Source organism: Solanum stenotomum, chromosome 1 (genome assembly GCF_019186545.1).
Source record: "Solanum stenotomum isolate F172 chromosome 1, ASM1918654v1, whole genome shotgun sequence".
Lineage (NCBI taxonomy): Eukaryota > Viridiplantae > Streptophyta > Magnoliopsida > Solanales > Solanaceae > Solanum > Solanum stenotomum.
In genome coordinates, this window is record NC_064282.1 from 4,251,702 (window position 1) to 4,257,811 (window position 6,110).

The window sequence follows — 6,110 nt, forward strand, 5'->3', positions numbered from 1 at the left end:
GTGGCAACAGAAAAATTATTTAATAATATATAGTGAAGAAGTTTGATGAGAACAAGAACATTACTCACAATTATGGGGTCGAATTCTGCATCAGAGACAGCAGGAAAACCCATTAGATGCCAAGGTTTTCTCTTTCTCTAACATTAATTTCTTATTTTTTTTTCTTCATATTAATTACATGCGAATCACGCTTGAATATCATCTTAACGGTCTGTTCTTGAAATAAACAGCTGCAGTGTGCAGAAAAGCAGGGGAACCTCTGATTATTGAAGAAATTGAGGTTGCTCCTCCTACTTCTTGGGAGGTTCGGATTAAGATTCTTTGTACTTCCCTATGCCATAGTGATGTTACTTTTTGGAAATTATCAGCTGTTAGTTTATCAATAATACTTTAAATTAATCTCTATGTTCTTCATAATTTACTGCTAAATTGTAATTAATTTCCCCAGGGACCACTTTCAGCTTTCCCCAGAATTCTTGGTCATGAAGCAGCTGGGTAATTAGCTTAATTTCTTTATCAAAAATTGCTAATTTTGCTTCTATATATAGTTTTTTTTTTAATTAAATTAGAAATATGATTATGCATATTGTTGAGTAAAATGCATAATTCCTCTCGTCTCCATTATATTCATACTCTGAACATCTCGTACCCTTATGATTTTCTGTTCATAACCTCATTAGAAATGGTAAGGTAAGCTAAAGTCTAGCCCTCGTTGCTTGTACTTATTCGTATGCAGGATTTTTATTTCATTATTAGTGAAAAACACCGCTAGACAGACTGTCTAATGGTATAAATTCACCAACATTAGTTAAATTTCTTCATTTTTTTTGGTTTAGTGTGGTGGAGAGTGTAGGAGAAAATGTGGAGGAAGTGAAAGAAGGGGACATAGTAATACCAGTATTTCAAAGAAACTGTGGAGAATGTAGAGATTGCAAGTGTCCAAAGGGAAATATTTGTTCAAAATTCCCTGAGGATTTTTACTGTGGAATGCCAAGAGATGGAAGCAGCAGGTTCAAGGACAAAAATGGAGAAAAATTGTACCATACATTATCTGTTTCCAGCTTTACTGAGTATACTGTTGTGGATGTCACACATGTGGTGAAGATGAATCCTGATTTTCCTATTGATAAGGCTTCTTAACTTTCTTGTGGAGTTTCTACAGGTTTGTTTCCTTCTAAACAAATATATTTTTTTTGCGAAGTGTAGCCTTTTGATCAATGAAAAGGTCAATAACTTTTTTGTGTATCATAATATATATAAAAGTTTTCCCTATCTTATGTTGAGTTGTGATTTTAATCAAATATCATACTTAATTTTTTAATATTCGCAGTTAAATACGTTATATATTGTAGTTCAAATGCATTTATTAATTTGTTTTTTTTTCTATTTTTGTAGGACTGGGAGCTGCATGGAGAGTTGCAGATATTGAAGAAGGTTCCACCGTAGCAATATTTGGACTAGGAGCCGTGGGACTAGCGGTAACTCAATTTATGTGTTCACAATAATGTTCAACAAATAATTATGCTTTTTCTACATGAATTTTATTTCACTAGAAAAAAAAAATAACTAGAGATAATTTTCGTCACCAAACAATTACTAATTTTATTTAGCAATAAGTTTGCAATTAATGATTAAAAAATTATGTTTGATACAGACGATATAACGACATATTAGCAATGGATAACTAATTGTTTGTGCCTATTTTGAAATTTGTGGCCTAAAATGAGTCACAAATATTTATGTGGCTGAAAATTATTTCATTAAGAGTAAAATAGACATTGTAAAGTTTAATTGTTTCTAAATATATAAATGTATCATTCTTTAGAGAACTCACTAAAAATGAAAGCAAGTTAATACACCTCTTAGAAGGTGTTTGGATTGACTTAAAAGTTGGTCAAACCTACTTTTAAGTCAGTTTTTTACTTCTGAAAGTGTTTGTCATATAAAAAATAACTTAAAATAAGTTAGTATCTGACAAGGTTAAAAATAACTTAAAATAAGTTAAAAATCAAAAGTAGGTCTTCCCATACTTTTTGTCTTTTGACTTAAAAGTCATTTAAATTCGACTTTTTATTTTTGACTTAAAAACTATTTTTTTTAAGTCGATCCAAATGGACATTTTCAATTTAGTTATTAATTTAATATAATTAACGATCATCACAATGTATAGACGGCTTCTTTTACAAAATGATTAATCACGTTTTACTACTTTGCTCCTCTTTTTTCTGTCCCCTCTATCTTTCCAAAATACTTTTTCGAAAGACAGATATAAACACATTATAAGTTATATGTTTTTTTTTTTCAAATAAGGAATGATTTATATTATATGAGATCACTCAACAAAACAAANATCAAAAATAGGTCTTCCCATACTTTTTATCTTTTGACTTAAAAGTCATTTAAGTTAGACTTTGTATTTTTGACTTAAAAACTATTTTTTTTAAGTCGATCCAAACGGACATTTTCAATTTAGTTATTAATTTAATAGAATTAACGATCATCACAATGCATAGACGGCTTCTTTTACAAAATGATTAATCACGTTTTACTACTTTGCTCCTCTTTTTTCTGTCCCCTCTATCTTTCCAAAATACTTTTTCGAAAGACAGATATAAACGCATTATAAGTTGTATGTTTTTTTTTTTTCAAATAAGGAATGATTTATATTATATGAGATCACTCAACAAAACAAAGTGAATCCGCTCCTTTTCAAATTTGAGGTCCCATCTAGATGATTTGAGTCAAGAAGGAATCATAACTGGGGTCCGTAAGGATAAAATCTTGTAAATCAGACGTATTATTTGACTTGTTTTAATTAAATCGACTATCATTACATACATGATACATTTCATCTTGATTATGACCGAATAGAATATCGTTATATAATTGTGAGTTGTGACCGAATAGAATGTCCTTATATGTTCGATTTCTATTATATTCCCCAAGAGAAATAAAAACTAAATAGCAATATTAGGTCCCTGAATAAACATGTAGCCAATGGAAGTTGTAATTTGATCACCTTATTATAACATTTTGAAGTTTTCTTTTATTATGAAGTTAGTAAATTATTCTTGCACGTAATAAACAATTTAACAGGTCGTACAAGGAGCTAAGTTACGTGGAGCTGCAAAAATAATAGGTGTCGATTTAAATCCAGAAAAATTTGAAATTGGTGCGTATTATTATTTGCTTAATCATTCTTCATTACTTATACAAAAACTAAAATAAAAATAAAATATTAATTGTTATTGAAAAATGAATTTCAATTTTCAATATGATGACTAGGGAAGAAGTTTGGACTAACAGATTTTATTAACCCTACAACATGTGGTGAGAAATCGACTAGCCAGGTTTGTTTAACTTTCTTGTTTTTTTCATTTCAAAAAAGAAATAAAAAAACCTAGCTTGTTTTTTCATTCTTTAATTTGTGCTAAATTAAAAAAAAAATTACAAATTAATTTGTCTTAATTATTAATTAAGTGTAGTAATGACAGATAATAAAAGAGATGACGGATGGTGGAGCTGACTACTGCTTTGAGTGTATTGGATTGGCCTCCTTAATGCAAGAGGCTTTTACTAGTTCTCGCAAGGTTTACTTCCCTTCTTAATAATTTTTTACGGATTCAATCGATTTCAGTAGTTTTGATGATTTTGAATCTATAAAATATTTATGAATTATTAATTTTAAAAGCTTAGAATTTAGAATTCATAAATGTTAAAACTTAACTCTACTTCTAAACGTCCTAGTTTAAAACAATTTATAATATATAAATCTTCACTAATCATATTTTTTTTCATTAAGCTTATTTCTATATAATGTCAATTTATACAAATATAAATAAACATTTGTAATTATTGTAATTTATGCAATATTCAAAGTTATAGTATACAAATTTTGAACATGAACTTTATACTTCCTTTGATCCAAAATAAGTGTCAATTTAATAAAAATAAAAATAAAGTTGTCCTAAAATAAGTCACCTTATGAGTTAAGGCAAAAATTAGTTTGTTTTTTCAACTAATCCTTATATATACTTCATCTTCTGAATAGTATATGCATCGCAAGAGATATATTATATTAAATAAGGATAATTTAATAAACTACACATCTATAGAAGTCGGTCCTTATGAAGAGGAGGACTCTTCTTTTTATGTCAAAAGTGTTTACTCATGATCTATCGTGCAATTGATAATATCATTCAGAACTAGCTAGTTTTCAGACAAACGCTAACCATTCAGAATTTTTTTATTATATTTATTGATTTCTTAATTATTAATGGTAGGGTACTGGAAAGACCGTAATACTTGGAATAGAGATACATGGCACACCGTTAAGCATTAATCCTTATGAGTTAGCGGCTGGAAAAACTATCACAGGATCCATGTTTGGTGGTGTCAAAGCTAAACTTGACATTCCCATCTTTGCTAATCAATATTTAAATAATGTAAGTTTCCTTGTACTTCTTGTTTTTTATTAAATATTACACCTTTTCAATTCAATGATTCTAAATTTAATTAATCATTGTGAATATTATATACTAAAAGGTCTAACTAACCAAGCTACCACATATATAATTCCAAAAGGTTCATTGCACTTTAACACTTTTGTCTCTCGATTATTGATAAACTCTGATTTAATCCTTATCATGATATTTATTCGATTAATTAAGTTCCAATGTGTTATATATATAATTGTAGTCATCATGTATCAGAAGGATCAAATTTAAAATTTACTTAACAATCGAGGGACTAAAAGTATTATATTATTCCTATGTCAAATTAAATGATAAGTAGTTGATGCAGCTTTGTTTTTGGAATATTGGGCAGGAGTTGAACTTGGAGGGGTTCATAACACATGAAGTAAACTTTGAAGATATTAACAAAGCATTTGACTTACTTGAAGCAGGCAAAACGCTGCGTTGTATCATTTGGATGGACAAATAATCCTGTTATTTTAATAACCTTTCTATCATGTTTGCCCTATGACATATTTAATAAATTGATGTCCTATTTATTGCTACTATTTTTACTAAAAAAGAGCTAAATACTTTTGTATCATTGTATGCATCTCGTTTCGTTTTACAGATTTGAATCTGGAAAATGTATCTTTAATTATGTTCTAGTTCTATGAATGAGAGTTATGCTTGTTTGGATGGTTGTTACCTTTTATTAAAAAAAATAGTAGTTCTAACTTCTACCCTAACTTATTTTTCAGTTTTACTTTTTAAATTGTTCATGTGTAATATTATATAACGTCACTAAATAATATAAATGCTACAATATAATACAATACATAAAGTAATGCTTAACAATAACCCCCGCCCCCCCGCAAAACAATCTTTAAATTAAAGAGAATCTTGCTCTGATTTACAAATAAGATCATAATCTACAACTACTCAACTACACATATTACTTATTGACCACGATGAGCAATAATTAAACAATGTGTCACATGGCTGATATTTGTAGTATATTTACTTAATTCAACAACAATGTATACTTCTCTTTCTTAAATATATAAATAAATAAATTAGGGTAGATGAAGGGGGTCAATTAGCACCGAATAGCTAATTGTTAATTTTGGTGTAGTGGTTTGTTTTTAAGTATATTGTAAGTAAAATTTGAAATTTTTATACTAACTTACTCATGAGTAGGGGTGTACATGACCGGGTTGGTTCGAATTTTTCAAATATCAAATCAAACTATTTTTGTAAAAAATTTAAATTTATAAACCAAACCAAACTAATAAAATTTGGATTTTTTCGGGTTTTTCAAATACCAAACCAAATCATTGTGTTGAATTTTTAAATTTATAAATCAAACCAAATTAATAAACTTCAGATTTTTGGATTTTTTCAGTAAAGTTTGCATACAAACATATAACTAACTTGTGCTCCAAATATTTCTTTAGTCCAACCAAAATACAATAATCTAAGGTGTTTCTTAAGAAAATGACACAAAATATGGGATGAGTACTGATGACACTAAAACAGTCAATAAAAAATAATAATGAAATCATCATATAAAATAAATATTGCAAAGTCATAATAAAAATGATCATAATTTAAAAGTACTAAATCATGCTAAAATAAATTTAATAAGTATTAGTT

The 6,110-nt window shown here is 28.1% G+C and overlaps 1 pseudogene; it reads left to right on the forward strand.

Moving 5' to 3' along the window:
• LOC125867917 (alcohol dehydrogenase-like 1) lies at positions 1-5,075 on the forward strand (annotated as a pseudogene).
• The last annotated feature ends 1,035 nt before the right edge of the window (positions 5,076-6,110 follow it).